At 43.5% G+C, this 19,142-nt stretch overlaps 1 long non-coding RNA gene across 1 annotated transcript; it reads right to left on the bottom strand.

The window, feature by feature from the left end:
• Positions 1–4,446: 4,446 nt before the first annotated feature.
• On the bottom strand, positions 4,447–8,613 carry LOC116982441. The gene is made up of 3 exons (XR_004414461.1): positions 8,530–8,613; positions 8,385–8,438; positions 4,447–4,582 (listed from the first exon to the last, which is right to left on the bottom strand). It is a non-coding gene; the product is annotated as an uncharacterized LOC116982441 (long non-coding RNA).
• Positions 8,614–19,142: the final 10,529 nt, after the last annotated feature.

The following is a 19,142-nucleotide window of genomic DNA, read 5'->3' as shown; positions in this document are numbered from 1 at the left end:
GGAGCAGCGCCCCATATTTCGCATGGGTAGTTTACACTCCAGTGGCATGAACATGACTTCTCCAATTTCAGGTCGTCCTTGCTTTCTCCCTCTTTCCCCTCCCCTTCTGAATCAAAAACCTGCCTCTGCCTTCTCCCCATATCCCTTGATTCACTAGCCCCTAGAGCTCTATCTAACTCTCTCTTAAATCCATCCAATGACTTGGCCTCCACTGCCCTCTGTGGCAGGGAATTCCACAATTCACAACACTCTGGTGAGAGAGAAGGTTAGAAAGGTTTTTATCACCTCAGTCATAAATGACTTCCCCTTTATTCTAAGACTGTGGCCCCTGGTCTGGACTCGTCCAACATTGTGAACATTTTCCTGCATCTAGGTTGTCCAGTCCTTTTATAATTTTTATATGTTTCTATAAGACACCCCCTCATCCTTCTAACTCCATTGAATACAAGCCTAGTCTTTTCAATCTTTTCTCAAATGACAGTCCCGCCATCCCAGGGATCAATCTCGTGAACCTACGCTGCACTGCCTCAATCACAAAGATGTCCTTCCTCAAATTCGGAGACCAAAACTGGACACAATACTCCAGATGTGTCTCATCAGAGCCCTATACAACTGCAGAAAAACCTCTACCCTGAAATCCTCTTGTTATGAAGGCCAACATTCAATTAGCTTTCTTCACTGCCTGCTGTATCAGCACGTCAACTTTCAGTGACTGGTGTACAAGGACGCCCAGGTCTCGCTGCACCTCCCCCTTGCCAAACCTACCCCATTGAGATAATAATCTGCCCACTTATTTTGCCGCCAAAGTGATAACCTCACATTTATCTATATTATACTGCATTTGCCATGCATCGGCCCACTCACTCAACCTGTTCAGGTCACCCTGCAACCTCCTAACATCCTCTTCACAGTTCACACTGCCACCCAGCTTTGTGTCATCCGCAAACTCGCTAGTGTTGCTCATAATTCCCTCTTCCAAATCAGTATATATATGGTAAACAGTTGCGGCACCAACATCGAGCCTTGCGGCACTCCACTCGCCACTGCCTGCCATTGTGAAATGGACTTGTTCACTCCTCATCTTTGCTTCCGGTCTGCCAACCAATTTCTATCCATGTCAACACACCTACCCCCAATACCATGTGCTCTAATTATAGTCACCAGTCTCTCGTGCGGGACCTTATCAAAGGCTTTCTGAAAGTCTAGATACACTGCATCCACTGGCATCCCTTCATGCATTTTACTTGTTACTTTATTGGCTGAAGGTAGACCAAAAAGCTGGAGTAACTCAGCGGGACAGGCAGAATCTCTGGAGAGAAGGAATGGGTGATGTTTCGGGTCGAGACCCTTCTTCAGACTTGACTGAAGGGTCTGTTACCGTGCTGTATGACACTAATCAGGTTCTTTGGCCCACCATGTCCATACATCTTTGCCCATATATATTAATCCATTTGCCCGCATTAGATTTGTATCCTTCCATGCATTAACCATATAACCATATAACCATATAACAATTACAGCACGGAAACAGGCCATCTCGACCCTTCTAGTCCGTGCCGAACACATATCTCCCCTAGTCCATATACCTGCGCTCAGACCATAACCCTCCATTCCTTTCCCATCCATATAACTATCCAATTTATTTTTAAATGATAAAAACGAACCCTGCCTCCACCTCCTTCACTGGAAGCTCATTCCACACAGCTACCACTCTCTGAGTAAAGAAGTTCCCCCTCATGTTACCCCCTAAACTTCAGTCCCTTAATTCTCAAGTCATGTCCCCTTGTTTGAATCTTCCCTACTCTCAGTGGGAAAAGCTTTTTCCACGTCAACTCTGTCTATCCCTCTCATCATTTTAAAAACCTCTATCAAGTCCCCCCTTAACCTTCTGCGCTCCAAAGAATAAAGCCCTAACTTGTTCAAACCTTTCTCTGTAACTTAGTTGCTGAAACCCAGGCAACATTCTAGTAAATCTCCTCTGTACTCTCTCTATTTTGTTGACATCCTTCCTATAATTAGGCGACCAAAATTGTACACCATACACCAGAATTGGCCTCACAATGGCCTTGTACATTTTAACATTACATCCCAACTTCTATACTCAATGCTCTGATTTATAAAGGCCAGCACACCAAAAGCTTTCTTACCACCCTATCTACATGAGATTCCACTTTCAGGGAACTGTGCACAGTTATTCCCAGATCCCTCTGTTTACCTACATTCTTCAATTCCCTACCATTTACCATGTACGTCCTATTTTGATTTGTCCTGCCAAGATGTAGCACCTCACACTATCAGCATTAAACTCCATCTGCCATCTTTCAGCCCACTCTTCCAACTGGCATAAATCTCTCTGTAGACTTTGAAACTCTACTTCATTGCCCGCAACCCCACCTATCTTAGTATCATCTGCATACTTACTAATCCAATTTACCACACCATCGTCCAGATCATTGATGTACATGACAAACAACAGTGGACCCAACACAGATCCCTGTGGCACCCCACTCGTCACTGGCCTCCAACCTGACAAACAACCATCCACCATTACTCTCTGGCATCTCCCATTCAGCCACTGTTGAATCCATCTTGCTACTCCACCATTAATACCCAACCATTGAACCTTCTTAACCAACCTTCCATGAGGAACCTTGTCAAAGGCCTTACTGAAGTCCATATACACAACATCCACTGCTTTACCCTCATCAATTTCCCGAGTAACATCTTCAAAAAATTCAAGAAGATTAGTTAAACATGACCTTCCAGGCACAAATCCATGTTGACTGTTCCTAATCAGACCCTGTTTATCCAGATGCTTATATATATTATCTCTAAGTATTCTTTCCATTAATTTGCCCACCACTGACGTCAAACTAACAGGTCTATAATTGCTAGGTTTACTCTTAGACCCCTTTTTAAACAATGGAACAACATGCGCAGTACGCCAATCCTCCGGCACTATTCCCGTTTCTAATGACATTTGAAATATTTCTGCCATAGCCCCTGCTATTTCTACACTAACTTCCCTCAATGTCCTAGGGAACATCCTGTCCGGACCTGGAGACTTATCCACTTTTATATTTCTCAAAAGTGTCAGTACTACTTCCTCTTCTTTGATCCTCATAGTTTCCATAGGTGCACTACTTGTTTCCCTTACCTCACATAATTCAATATCCTTCTCCTTGGTGATACCGAAGAAAAGAAACTGTTCAATATCTACCCCATCTCTTTTGGCTCTGCAGATAGTTGGCCACTCTGACTCTCTAATGGACCAATCTTATCCCTCGTTATCCTTTTGCTATTAATATAGCGGTAGAAACCCTTCGGATTTACTTTTACCTTACTTGCCAAAGCAACCTCATATCTTCTTTTAGCTTTTCTAATTTCTTTCTTAAGATTCTTGCAGAATCATGAGCAGGACGTTCAAGATTGTAATCTCTGCATTGTTTCTGCTGTCACATGCTCCTGAATATAGGAATACATAGATAGGCCAGATGAATGTGTGGCCAAAGGGATGATGTAGGAGGGAGGGCTTTGGATGTTGGGACATAGACATTTCTGGAATGGGTGCAGCCTATACAAGCAGGTCAGTTTGCACCTGAATGGGGCAAGGTCCAATATCCTTGCTGGCAGTTTTACCCCTATTTATTGTTGAGAAGGTTTGAAACTAATTTGGTCGGGGAAAATGGGACTTAGACTACATGTGTGATTGAGGGTAAGTTTCAGTCAATTGTAGAAACACTAGGTCAGTCATTAGGTAGAACAGAGATGGGAATTATGTTGTACATGGTAGGATGAGAAGGTCAAATTACATCTTTTTGTAAAGATTCTGACCAGGTAAAGCAGATGAACTTAACGCTGATCAGCATGTGGGTATATGGTATTTTTGCAATCATTGAGACATAGTTGAAAGACCAGCAACTCAATGTTAAAAGGTATAGAAGTTCCAGGCATGACAAGAACAGTGTAAGAGGAGAGAACATTGCATGATTTGTGAAGGATATCATCATTGCACTAATGAGGGAGGATGATTGAGCAGGCACTTCAAATGCAACAATATGGGTAGAGGTTAAAAAAGGGGAGTAGATTCCCAACAGTTAGCAGAAGATAGAGGAGCAAATATCAAGGAAAATTGCAGAGAGAAATTGTATTGGAATAATCGGGGATTTGAATTTCCCCAGTATTGTGGGATCATCTTCATGAGATAGGATTACAGACGGTAGAGTTTTTAAAGCGTATCCAAGAATGTTTTTTTGTGCCAGAAGATAGTCCACCTATGGATGGGGCCATGCTGGGCGCAGTCCTATGGAATGGTCAGATAAATGGGTGAATGTCAGTTGGTGAGCACTTTGGCATTAGTGGCCGTATCTCAGTAAGTTTCTGTTTGGGTTTAAACCTCTGCAGAATCAGTTTGACTTCACAATCCCTCCCAACATGGTCGCTCCCACTCTACCTGGCCCTCATTCTATACCTCTGTTGTGGCAATCCTACAGCTGTTGCCGGGCTCCGTCCCCTCTCTTGTCCTTACCTCTCACTAGAGTTGTGTCTGTGGCTCCGATCACACGATCTCACCGCTCACGCTCTGCCAGAAATAACATTGGAAGTTGAGTGAACTGAACAACAGAGACAGCACTGAATAAGTGTAACACAGATCAATAGACAGCAAAACGCACAGTGACTGATTACCAGCTCCTTCCTTCCGTGTCCCGCACAGGGGACTGGCTGCTTCAGATTGTCAGTGTGACTTCTGCTGAGATATGCCTGGTATTTTTATTTTTTTTTTTTTTTTTTTTTTTTTATATTTTATTTTATTAGAAGTAAGTACAGTCATATGGCACCAAAGTGCCTAATATATATTTTCATAATACATTTTATGTACAGCTTTTTTTTTTTTTTTGTTACACTGAAAAAAGATTAGAATAAGAAAAAGAAGTTAGATAGTAAAGGATAGAAAGATGTGAAATATATAGTGTGTGAAAAAAGAAAACGAGTAAATGAAGAAAGTTGAGAGAGAAAATAGAGAAAATAAAGAAAAGAAAAAAGAAAAGGAGATCATTATTTATAATCTGACCAACCCTCGTCCAGTCCTGAAACAGTTATTTTTTACAATTGTGTTGCACCATATGATTCCAAAAAAACGACGAATGGAGACCAACTCGTTATGAATTGGTCTGATTATCCATTAGGAGGAATCGCATTTCCTCAAGATGAGCGGTGTCCAACATACTTGCAATCCACATTTTAAGCGTTGGTATTGATGTACCCTTCCAAAATTTAAGAATTAATTTTTTTGCTATTATTAAACCATAGTTAAGGAATAGATTTTGAGATGTGTTCAATTTATTCCCATCTTCCATTACGCCAAATATAATCATTTCAGTATTAGGTTCCATTCTTGTCTTGAATAATTTTGTAAATATTTCAAAAATATCATTCCAAAATCTATAAAGTTTTATGCAGGAAACTAAGGAGTGTGTTATAGTTGCCTTTTGGACTAGACATTTATCACAAGTGGCGGATATATTTGGATAAAATTTGTTCAATCTTGTTTTTGAATAATATAATCTATGTACAATTTTAAATTGAATTAGATTATGTCTTACATTAATTGAACATTTGTGAATATATATCAGGTATTTTTCCCATTTAACCTTCGTAATTTTTATCATTAGTTCCCGTTCCCACTCTTCTCTAAGTACCTCTGTCGATGGTAGGTCTATATTTAGAATACTATTATATAATATGATATTAATTTTTGTGAGTCAGCTTCAATATTCATTGCTTCTTCCAATAAGTCAGGAGTTACTTTTTGATATCCTTGTATATATTTTTTCACGAAATCGCAAATCTGAAGATATTTAAAATATTGGTTGTTTTTCAATTTAAATTTTAATTGTAGTTGTTGGAATGATAGTAGGTTTCCCATTTCGTACATATCCCCCGATTCTTCTAATTCCGAGACTTTCCCATTGGTTATATGTCTTATCAATAAGAGATGGTTTAAATAAAGGGTTATTCGCTATTGGCATTAACAGTGATAGATTTCTTAATTTTAAAGATAATTTTATTTGTTTCCAAATTCTTATTGTACCATATATAATTGGGTTCTTCTTATATATTGTGTTATTCAGTTTTTTTGGGGAGAAGGGGATCGTTCCTATATTACAAGGATGGCAATCCTCCTTCTCCATTTTTATCCATTCTGTCTGTTGGGTAGAACTAACCAACCAATAAATCATATTCTTAATATGCACTGCCCAGTAATAATACATAAAATTCGGAAGTGAAAGTCCCCCGACCTCTTTTGGTTTACATAAGTGTTTTTTTGTGATTCTATGTGATCTATAGTCCCAAATATAATTAGTAATATTAGAGTCTAATTTAAAAAAAAAATATTTTGGTATATATACCGGTATAGATTGAAATAGGTATAGTAATTGTGGTAGGAAGATCATTTTTATTGCATTTATTCTACCTAATAATGATAAGGGAAGTGTTTTCCAAAATTTAATCAACGTATTAAGTTTATTTAATAAAGGTATGAAATTAGCGTTGAATAATGATTTATATTTTCTAGTAATCTGAATACCCAAATATTTAAATTTTTCTGTTGCGATTTTAAAGGGGAACATCAGTAAGTGTGTAGGTTCTTGAGGTTTTAATGTCATGATTTCACTTTTATTCCAGTTTATTCTATATCCAGAAAAAGACCCAAATTCCTCTATTAAGTTTAATAAATTTGGTATGCTCGTTTGTGACTTTGTAATATATAAAAGTATATCGTCTGCATATAATGAGATTTTATTATTTGAGTCCCTGGTATTATAGCCCTGAATATTCGGATGAATTCTTATACTTTCAGCCAGGTGTTCTATCATAAGGGCAAATAGCAGGGGTGATAGTGCACATCCCTGCCTATTACCCCTTGATAGTTGAAATTTTGAGATAACATGTTATTAGTTAAAATTCTTGCCATTGGTTTATCATATAATAATTTTACCCATGTTATAAAATTCTCTCCCATATTAAATTTTTGTAGTACTTTATATAAGTATTGCCACTCTACCTGATCAAATGCTTTCTCTGCATCCAAAGAAATAATTGATATATCTTCTTCCTCTACTTTATGCGAGTACATTATATTAAACAGGCGTCTCAGATTATTAAATGAGTGTCTTTTAGGTATAAACCCCGTTTGATCAGGGTTTATCAATTTACTAATATATTTGCTTAATCTTCTTGCTAAAATCTTTGCTAAAATTTTCTGATCTGTATTTAAAAGTGATATAGCTCTGTACGAGCCCGGTTCTTCTAAATCTTAATCTTTTTTTGGAATAAGCGTAATAGTTGATTCTGTTAGTGTTTCAGGTAGTTTGTTTTCTTTAAAAGCATGGGAGTATAAATTAAATAAATAAGGGGTTGTTATCTCCTGAAATTTTTTATAAAATTCATTATTAAAACCATCTGGTCCCGGTGTCTTACCATTTTTCAGCGGTTTTATTGTTTCACCTATTTCTTTGATTGTAATTTGAGCTCCTAGTTCCTCTTGTTCCAAAAGGTCCAGTATTGGAAGATTACAGTTATCTAGAAAAAAAATTATTTTACTATCTTCTATTTTAATTTTAGATGTATATAAGTTTTGGTAAAATTGGGCAAATCTATTATTAATATCTTTAGGTAGTATTAGTAATTCACCTTTCTCTGATTTAATTTTGGTTATAGTATTTTCCTTTTCTTGTTTTTTCAATTGGCGAGTTGAAAGTTGAAAGACCAGCAACTCAATGTTAAAAGGTATAGAAGTTCCAGGCATGACAAGGACAGTGTAAGAGGAGAGAACATTGCATGATTTGTGAAGGATATCATCATTGCACTAATGAGGGAGGATGATTGAGCAGGCACTTCAAATGCAACAATATGGGTAGAGGTTAAAAAAGGGGAGTAGATTCCCAACAGTTAGCAGAAGATAGAGGAGCAAATATCAAGGATAATTGCAGAGAGAAATCGTATTGGAATAATCGGGGACTTGAATTTTCCCAGTATTGTGGGATCATCTTCATGAGATAGGATTACAGACGGTAGAGTTTTTAAAGCGTATCCAAGAATGTTTTTTTGTGCCAGAAGATAGTCCACCTATGGATGGGGCCATGCTGGGCGCAGTCCTATGGAATGGTCAGATAAATGGGTGAATGTCAGTTGGTGAGCACTTTGGCATTAGTGGCCGTATCTCAGTAAGTTTCTGTTTGGGTTTAAACCTCTGCAGAATCAGTTTGACTTCACAATCCCTCCTAACACGGTCGCTCCCACTCTACCTGGCCCTCATTCTATACCTCCGTTGTGGCAATCCCACAGCTGTTGCCAGTCTCCGTCCCCTCTCTTGTCCTTACCTCTCACTAGAGTTGTGTCTGTGGCTCCGATCACACGATCTCACCGCTCACGCTCTGCCAGAAATAACATTGGAAGTTGAGTGAACTGAACAACAGAGACAGCACTGAATAAGTCTAACACAGATCAATAGACAGCAAAACGCACAGTGACTGATTACCAGCTCCTTCCTTCAGTGTCCCGCACAGGGGACTGGCTGCTTCAGATTGTCAGTGTGACTTCTGCTCAGATATGCCTGGTATTACTGATAGCTTCAGTGCTTTCAGTTTCACCACAACCACACCCTTCGCTTTTCACAGAAATCATTTGACTGTTTCTACGGGGTTTAATTTGCAAAAACAAGGAGCGGATGGAGATTATTGATGGGGAAGTGCAACGAGATCTTGGTTTCCTTCCTCATCAGCAAAGATCATAGAGCAGAGCAAGATAGACAACTCCAGCAAAATCAAATGGACTGACGTGTAGTATGCAACGGAGTGTAACTTCCGCCATTTCAGTAAACCCGATGACTTTAGTTATGCCTCTCGCAGTGTAATCAGCGTTGCAGGGGAATAGTTTGTGTTTACTATGTTTATAGTATGTTAATAGTATCTTTGCTTGGAGCCCGGCACGCAGACTGCGAATCCCCCCCCCCCCCCCTCACCCCATGCAACACTCACAGACTCTGCTACCAGAAGGCAGACTATTAAATCAATCCCAAGTATCTAACTGTCACTACACAGAGCATCCAGAGAACCGGCCTCCACCGCGCTCTGAGCCAGAGAATTCCACAGACTCACAACTCTCTGTGTGAAAAAGTGTTTCCTCATCTCCGTTCTAAATGGCTTACCCCTTATTCTTAAACTGTGGCCCCCAACATCGGGAACATGTTTCCTGCCTGTAGCATGTCCAAACCCTTAATAATCTTATATGTTTCAATAAGATATCCTCTCATCCTTCTAAATTCCAGTATAAGAGCCCAGCTGCTCCATTCTCTCAGCATATGCAGTCCCGCCATCCCGGGAATTAACCTTCTAAACCCGAGAATGCCACAGATTCACAACCCTCTGTGTGAAAAAGTGTTTGATCGTCCCTGTTCTAAATGACTTACCCCTTATTCTTAAACTGTGGCCCCCAACATCGGGAACATGTTTCCTGCCTCTGGCATGTCCAATCCCTTAATAATCTTATATGTTTCAATAAGATCCCCTCTCACCCTTCTAAACTCCAGAGTGTACAAGCCCAGCTGCTCCATTCTCTCAGCATATGACATGAATGCATGGCGGAGTAGACTCGGGGCTAAATGGCCTATTTGTCCTATTATAACATGTAAACATAAAAGAATGACATAGACCTCCAGTTATAGAGTGGGCATACTTTGAAGAGACTTTGCATTGGACAAGTAAAATGGAGACACAAGTTACTTAGTTTAGTTTATTGTCGCGTGTGCCGAGGTACAGTGAAAAACTTTTGTTCATAAGTTCAGAAGGGATAAGAGCAGAATTAGTCCATTTGGCCCATCAAGTCTACTCCACCATTCAATCATGCTTGATCTGTCTTCTCCCCTGATACCTGTTGCGTGCTATCCAGTAAGCTGATAGACTATACATGATTACAATGGAGATGTCCACCATGCACATACACAGGATAAACAGAATAACAATTAGTGCAAGATAAAGTCTAGTAAAGTCCGATCGAAGATAGTCCAAGGGTCTCCAATGAGGTAGATTGTAGCTCAGGACCACTCTCTAGTTGGTGGTAGGATGGTTCAGTTGCCTGATAACAGCAGGGAAGAAACTGCCCCTGAATCTGGAGGTGTGCGTTTTCACACTTCTTTACCTCTTGCCCGATGGGAGAGGGGAGAAGAGGGAGTGGCCGGGGTGAGACTGGCCCTTGGTTATACTGCTGGCCTTGCCGAGGCAGCGTGAGGTGTAGATGGAGTTGATGGAGGAAGGGAGGTTGGTTTGTGTGATGGTCTGGGCTGCATCCTAGCTGTGATAGCAGTGAATGATGGTTGTGGGAATGTGGTTGGGTGATTGGGTTGGAGGCACTGCCTCCCGACATATTTTCAATGGTGGGCTGGGGGGGGTCCGTGATGAACCGAGCTGAGTTCACAACTCTGTGTCTGCCTCCTGCGTTGCTGTGTGTTGGAACAGCGATGGGGGTGGAGCACTGCAAGGTCCAAGGATGAGATGGCATACCTAATCAGTCTCCTAATTGGCCAGCGGGGCCTGTGGACATTAACACCATGAAGCCACGGTCTCCGGTAAAAAGAGGCCGACTCGGGAGCTCCATGCCACGGAGTGTTCCGATCCATCCCGATGCCGGAGTTTCCATCATCCCGACGCGAGGGCTTGAACAGCGGACCGTCCGTCGGCAGCGGTGAACTGCGGAGGGATCAAAGGCCCCGAACCGTGACGGGGAACAAAGGAGGAAGCTAATTGAACTTTATTACCTTCCATCACAGTGAGGAATGTGGATTCCACTGTGGTGGTTGTTTATGTTAAATTTTATTTTATGTGGCTGTGTGTGTTGTTGCATTTCACTTAGTATGGCTTTACGCTAACTCAAATTTCACTGTATTCATTGGTTGTGACAATAAACGCAAACTTGAACTCGAAATCAAACTCCTTTTCATAGAGTCATAGAGTGATACAGTGTGGAAACAGGCCCTTCAGCCCAACTTGCCCACACTGGCCAACATGCCCCAGCTACACTAGTCGCACCTGCCTGCATTTGGTCCATATCCCTCCAAAACGTTGGGATAGTGCCAGCCTCAACTACCTCCTCTGGCAACTCATTCAACGCACCCACCACCCCTTTGTGAGAAAAAGCCACCCCTCAGATTCCTATTAAATCTTTTCCCCTTCACTTTAAACCTATGGATGTTACAGCTTCTGTGTCGTCCACTCCATGAGGAGCTGCGATTGGAAATGGTAAATGCTCGGAGATGGGTTAGTTCAGATAAAATGACATCGCTTCAGAAAGAGATTGGAAGTCGAACAACAAAATTATAGTCCAGTCATTTTTAATTTGGCTTCACTTTTCAAAGCTGGTTCAAGTGGAAGGGGGTTGGAATGAGCGAAACCTTATGGATTTGTCACAGTGTGGGAAGGAACTGGAGATGCTGGTTTACACCAAAGATAGACACTTTACAGGTCGAGCAGGAACGTCACCCATTCCTTCTCTCCAGAGATGCTGCCTGTCCCGCTGAGTTCAGAGCATGTCCCACGAGCATGCGACTCCATGTGGCAAGCGTGACCTAACGTGGTGGCTTGAGCCGTACGGCCTTGCGAGGCCAGTCCCACTTCGATCGCCGGAGCCGTATGGAGTTGTGCGGAGCTGGTCCCGACATCGCGCAGGGCTCCGAAAAACTGACACTGTTCAAAAATTCCGCGCGGCAACGGCCTGTCGGCCCGCAGCCGCATTGAGGCCGCACGCAGCGTCTTGACGGCGTACACCTAGCGCGAACTTCCCGCGGACTTTACTCGAACTTCACGTCAACTCGTACGAGATCGCTCGACCTCCGCGCGGCCCCCGATTCCGGTTTGGTCGTGCTCGCCGCATGCAGCCGCATGCTGGTGGGACAGGCCCTGTACGGGGATCACTCGACCTCCGCGCGGCCCCCGCTTCCGGTTTGGTCGCGCTTGCCGCATGCAGTCGCATGCTCGTGGGACAGGCCCTGTACGGGGATCACTCGTCCTCCGCGCGGTCCCCGCTTCCGGTTTGGTCGCGCTTGCCGCATGCAGTCGCATGCTGGTGGGACAGGCCCTGTACGGGGATCACTCGACCTCCGCGCGGCCCCCGCTTCCGGTTTGGTCGCGCTTGCCGCATGCAGTCGCATGCTGGTGGGACAGGCCCTGTACGGGGATCACTCGACCTCCGCGCGGCCCCCGCTTCCGGTTTGGTCGCGCTTGCCGCATGCAGTCGCATGCTGGTGGGACAGGCCCTGTACGGGGATCACTCGTCCTCCGCGCGGCCCCCGCTTCCGGTTTGGTCGCGCTTGCCGCATGCAGTCGCATGCTCGTGGGACAGGCCCTTTACTCCAGCATTTTGTGTCTGTCTTCGGATTTGTCAAAGAATTGTATGGAGCAGGACACATCTTTAAGGTAGGGTTTAACCTGATGGAGGGTCTTTCAGGTCTTCACATGGTAACCATGGCTATGCTTCAATAAAAAGACACTGGACTAACTCAGTGTTTAAGAAAGCACTGCAGATGCTGGAAAAATGGAAGGTAGACAAAAATGCTGGAGAAACTCAGTGGGTGAGGCAGCATCGATGGAGCGAAGGAATAGGTGGCCACATCGGCCAACAATGCCCCAATCTAGAGGTGTGCGTTTTCACACTTCTGTACCTTTTTCCCCGATGGGAGAGGGGAGAAGAGGGAGTGGCCGGGGTGAGACTGGTCCTTGATTCTGCTGATGGCTTTGCCGACCGAGGCCGGGTGGCACAGAAGGGGTTAAACCTCGTCAGCCGAGCTTTGCGCTGACCTGCCCCGTCATGTGCCCTGGATACTCCTCGCTATATTATAAAAATATTAACCCAGGATTATGGATGGAGAACCAAACATCAGCTTATTTACATTGCAGACCCGTGGTGACGGAACAAGCTCATTAATCATACTACAGCTATTTATCTTTCCTTAACATGCTAATCGAAAATAGATGGAGGGAGTCAAATCCAATTTAAACACAGTGGAAATTGTGCTGTTTATGTAGCCGCTTGTCAGAGGAACTGAGGCCTGAAAGCTTAGGATTACCAAGTTTACTCCCTTGATATCTAGCAGGTGACAATCTAAACAAGCCCAGCGTTAGTTTTGTCTGTAAGGACTGCGACTTCCAGGAACATTGCTTATTCTTTGACACGTGATGTTGTTTCATGCCAGGAGAGGGAATATCACCCCAGTGAAGTGTTTATTTTGCAAAATTGATCCCGGGCCACTTCGTTAAGCTCTGATTGGGAGTTGTTTAGCATTCTATAGAGTCATAGAGTCATAGACACAGCATGGAAACAGGCCCTTTGGCCCAACTTGCCCACACCGGCCAACATTCCGCAGCTACATCAGTCCCACCCGCCCGCGTTTGGTCCATATCCCTCCAAACCTGTCCTATCCATGTACCTGTCCAACTGTTTTTTAAACAATGGGATAGTCCCTGCCTCAACTACCTCATCTGGCAGCTCGATCCCCTTTGTATGAAAAAGTTACACCTCAGATTCCTATTAAATCTTTTCCCCCTCACCTTCAACCTATGTTCTCTGGTCCTCGATTCACCTACTCTGGGCAAGAGACTCTGTGCATCTACCTGATCTATTCATCTCGTGATTTTGTACACCTCTATCAGATCACCCCTCATCCTCCTGCACTCCAAGGATTGGCGAACCGGCCTACTCAACCTCTCCCTATAGCTCACACCCTCTAGTCCTGGCAACATCCTCGTAAACATTCTATGTTTTCTCTTTGGTGCTTTAGTTCAGGTTAGTTTAATATTGTCGCGTGTTCTGAGGTACAGTGAAAAGCTTTCTTAATTTAGTTTAGAGATACAGCTTGGATGCAGGCCCTTCGGCCCACTAAGTCCGCCCCGACCAGTGATCACCCCGACACTAGGTTAGTTTAGCAGTTACTTTCCAGACACCAAGTTAGTTTAGTCTAGTTTAGAAACAGGCCCTTCAGCCCACCGAATCCGTGCCGACTACTAATCAATTTATACACTAGTTTAGTTTAGTTCAGTTCAGAGATACAGCATGGAAACAGGCCCTTCGGCCCACCTAGTCTGTGCCGACCAACGAGCTAGCGTACACTAACACTATCCCACATACTAAAGAAAATCACTAATTTTCCAAGCAATTCATCGACAAATGAAGATTGTTAAGGGCTTGGACACGCTAGAGGCAGGAAACATGTTCCCAATGTTGGGGGAGTCCAGAACCAGGGGCCACAGTTTAAGAATAAGGAGTAAGCCATTTTGAATGGAGACGAGGAAACACTTTTTCTCACAGATAGTGGTGACTCTGTGGAATTCTCTGCCCCAGAGGGCGGTGGAGGCCGGTTCTCTGGATACTTTCAAGAGAGAGCTAGATAGGATCCTTAAAAATAGCAAAGTCAGGGGATATGGGGAGAAGGCAGGAACGGGGTACTGATTGTGGATGATCAGCCATGCTCATGGCGGTGCTGGCTCGAAGGGCCGAATGGCCTACTCCTGCCTATTGTCTATTGGCTATTGTCTGTTGTCTATTGTCAATGAGGAAATGTTTTAAACGGAGGGTGGTGGGTGTATGGAACGTGCTGCCAGAGGAGACAGTTGAGGCAGGCACTGTCACACATCCAAGAAACATGTTGACAGGTACGTGGATAGGACAGGTTTGGAGGAATATGGCCCAGGTGGGACTAGCATAGATGTCGGCGTGAGCAAGTTGGGCCGAAGGGCCTGTTTCCACGCTGTGCGACTCTTTGTGAGGTGACGTTTAAGATCGTGGCCCTTCGTCAGACTCCAGAGACGCTGACTGATCTGCTGTGGTACTCCAGCACCCCAACCAGCATCTGCAGTTCTATGTTTCTGTATATAAATGAAACATAGAAACATAGAAACATAGAAATTAGGTGCAGGAGTAGGCCATTCGGCCCTTCGAGGCTGCACCGCCATTCAATATGATCATGGCTGATCATCCAACTCAGTATCCTGTACCTGCCTTCTCTCCATACCCCCTGATCTCTTTAGCCACAAGGGCCACATCTAACTCCCTCTTAAATATAGCCAATGAACTGGCCTCAACTACCTTCTGTGGCAGAGAATTTCAGAGATTCACCACTTTCTGTGTGGAAAATGTTTTTCTCATCTCGGTCCTAAAAGATTTCCCCCTTATCCTTAAACTGTGAACCCTTGTTCTGGACTTCCCCAACATCGGGAACAATCTTCCTGCATCTAGCATGTCCAACCCCTTAAGAATTTTGTATGTTTCTATAAGATCCCTCCTCAATCTTCTAAATTCTAGCGAGTACAAACCGATTCTATCCAGTCTTTCTTCATATGAAAGTCCTGCCATCCCAGGACTGTAATTCTGCTGTAATTGGAGACTGAGTTATTCCCCTCTGCAAGGGTCCACATTTGACTTCAAGGTGAAGTGGTGCTGAGCCTCACAATCAGAGGCTGCACACGAAACCATGCTTTGGAAGCACAGATCCAATGGGGGGGGATGGGGGGGGGGGGGGATCAGAGTTAAGGGATTTAACATTTCCAGGGCAACAAGGCAAGCCGAAAAAAAAATGAAAGTGCGTTTCACCACAGATTTACAGAAATCCTCCATTTCAATCATCAAAAAGGATTTAAGTTGTGATTTTTTTCTCATCTCTGACAGCAGAGCGACAATGGGAGTTCGGAGATTTTATTTGTTATATTTAGATCCTGAGTTGCTATGGTAACTTAAATTAAGGGATACCCCCGGACTAGTTTCAAACCAACTGGTGTTGCTCAGTAGAATTCATTCGAAGATAGTGTGCTTGCTTTTTATATTTGATGCCGATTTAAACATTTATTTGACGATAGTGGATGTTTTATACCAGTCGTGGAAAGAGCAAATGACTGGGATCTGCTGGGAGTTTGCTGAACACTTGTATTGGCCTCCATTGGAGTCTGCATTGGTTTCAATTTGTACTTACATAGATCATAGAACAGAGGAGGTAGTTGAGGCAGGTACCATCGCAACGTTTAAGAGACATTTGGACAGCTACATGGATAGGACAGGTGTGGAGGGATATGGGCCAAACGCAGGCAGGTGGGACTAGTATAGATGGGGCATGTTGGTCGGTGTAGGGCAAGATGGGCCGAAGGACCTGTTTCCATGCTTTATGACTGTGACTGGAAGCTGGCGGGCAACTCTTTTCACTCAGAGAGTGCTGGGTGTATGGAACGAGCTGCCAGAGGAGGTCTGAAGAAGGGTTTCGGCCCGAAACGTTGCCTATTTCCTTCGCTCCATAGATGCTGCTGCACCCGCTGAGTTTCTCCAGCACTTTTGTCTGCCAGAGGAGGCAGTTGAGCTAGGTACTATCGCAGCATTTAAAAGATACTCAGACAGGTACATGGAGCGAAAAGGTTTCGAGGAATTTGGATTATTGTCTATTGTCTATTGATCAAATGCAGGCAAATGGGACTAATTGAAAGATTAGTCCTAGATGGGCCATCTGAATCAGTATGGACGAGTTGAGCTGATGTTTCTGCAACGTATGATTATGATTGAAAAATAATTTCACAAACTCACAACCCTCAGGTAACACCGTAAGAGATAGAAGCTGAATTAGCCCATTCGGTCCATCGAGTCTACTCCACCATTCAATCATGACTGATCTATCTTTCCATTCCCCTGCCTTCTCCCCATAGCCCCTGACACCCGTACTAATGAAGAATCTGTCAATCTCCACCTTAAAAATATCTATGTTTCTATGTTTCTATCCATTGACTTGGCCTCCACAGATTCACCGTCCTTTAAAAAAAAAAAAAATTCCTCCTCATCTCCTGTCTAAAGGTATGTCCTTTTATTTTGAGGCTGTGCCCTCTGATCCTAGACTCTCCCACTAGTGGAACCATCCTCCCTACATTTACACTCTCCAGGCCTTTCAATGCTTTTAGTCATTAATTGATGGCTGGAATCAAGTCAAGTCAAGTCAAGTCAAGTATCCTTTATTGTCATTCAGACTTTTCAGTCTGAATGAAATGTCGTGCCTTGCAGTCATAACATAGAATAAAATAACAGAACACACACTTAACACAGTTGAACATCCACCACAGTGAGTCTACCAGGCACCTCCTCACTGTGATGGAAGGCAAACGTCTTAAAGTGTATTGCTAAGTGTATCGGATCCTGGAGTCTTACTGTTACAGAAGACAAATCATTGTGCTGACTTTCTATAAGTCCTTTTATTTAATTGAATACCACAGTTTGTTCATTTAATTTAACTCTGCCTTAAAGTTGTTCGGAGAATCGGCTCCCACTGTTCTCTGAGGAAAAGAGTTTCAAAGATTCATCTCTCTCTTTAAAATTAAAATGAAGAAGTTAAAAATAATTCATCTTTGACAATAGACAATAGACAAAAGGTGCAGGAGGAAGCCATTTGGCCCTTCGAGCCAGCACCGCCATTCAATGTGATCATGGCACCATAGTGGGGCAACTGATAATGCCGATGCCTCACAGAGCCAGAGATCTGGGTTCGATCCTGACCTTCTCGGGTGCTCTCATTGCGTGGAGTTTGCCCGTTCTCCCTGAGATTGCATTGGGTTTCCGCAGGGTACTCCAGTTTCTTCCCATATCCCAAAGACGTGCGGGTTTGGAGGTTAATTGGCCCTCTGTGAAATTGCCCCCTAGAGTGTAGTGCCCCTAGGGCGAGTCTGAAGAAGGGTCTCGACCCGAAACGTCACCCATTCCTTCTCTCCAGAGATGCTGCCTGTCCCGCTGAGTTACTCCAGCTTTTTTTAGATTAGATTAGATATGATAGCCTTTATTGTCATTCAGACCGAAGTCTGAACGAAATTGAAGCAGTCATACATACAATACAATACAATAAAAAACAACAATAAACACATATTAACATCCACCACAGTGAGTCCACCCAACATCTCCTCACTGTGATGGAGGCAAAAGTCTTAGGTCTCCAGTCTCTTCCCTCCTCTTCTCCTTCTGCGCTGAGGCGATACCCCCCGGGTGATGTTACAACTGTCCCGCGGCTCAAACACCGCGGCCCGGGGTGGTCGAAGCTGCCGCTCACCAGTCCTGCTGACGCTATCTTTGTGGCTATCTTTGATTTTAACCAGCATCTGCAGTTCTTTCCTACACCTAGAGTGTAGATTGTGGATACAGAAGTGGGAAAACATAGAACTAGTATGAACAATTGATCAATGGACAATGTGGACTCGGTGGGCTGAAGGGCCTGTTTCCATGCTGTGTATCTAAAATAGAAACATAGAAAATAGGTGCAGGAGTAGGCCATTGGTCATTCAATATGAATGATCATGGCTGATCATCCAAAATCAGTACCCCGTTCCTGCTTTCTCCCCATATCCCTTGATTCCGTTAGCCCCAAGAGCTAAATCTAACTCTCTCTTGAAAACATCCAGTTATTTGGCCTCCACTGCCTTCTGTGGCAGAGAATTCCACAGATTCACAACTCTCTGGGTGAAAAGGTTTTTCCTCATCTCAGTCCTAAATGCCCTACCACATATTCTTAAACTATGACCCCTGGTTCTGGACTCCCCCAACATCAGGAACATGTTTCCTGCATCTAGCCTGTCCAATCGCTTAGGAATTGTAAATGCTTCTATAAGATGCCCTCTCATCCTTCTAAATTCCAGTGAATATAAGCCCAGTCAATAGACAATAGATAATTGACGATCGATGCAGGAGTCGGCCATTCGTCCCTTCGAGCCAGCACCGCCATTCAATGTGATCATGGCTCATCATCCACAATCAGTACCCCGTTCCTGCCTTCTCCCCATATCCCCTGACTCCGCTATCTTCAAGAGCCCTATCTAGCTCTCTCTTGAAAGTATCCAGAGAACCGGCCTCCACCACCCTCTGAGGCAGAGAATTCCACAGACTCACCATTCTCTGTGTGAAATTATTCAAGTCGATCCATTTATAAGCCTATTCGATCCTTTGTCCAGAAGGTAAGTTGGTGACCCCTAAGTTTTAAACAGTGAAATCCTACTTTTAGATTCCCTCACAAGAGAAAACATCCTCTCTGCACAATCTTTCAGGTTTAAATATGTTTCAATCCAGTCCTTTCACATTCTTCA

Source organism: Amblyraja radiata, chromosome 1, assembly GCF_010909765.2.
Source record: "Amblyraja radiata isolate CabotCenter1 chromosome 1, sAmbRad1.1.pri, whole genome shotgun sequence".
Taxonomy (NCBI): domain Eukaryota; kingdom Metazoa; phylum Chordata; class Chondrichthyes; order Rajiformes; family Rajidae; genus Amblyraja; species Amblyraja radiata.
The sequence above is the reverse complement of the archived record's forward strand: the minus strand, read 5'-3'. Positions and strand labels throughout refer to the sequence as shown.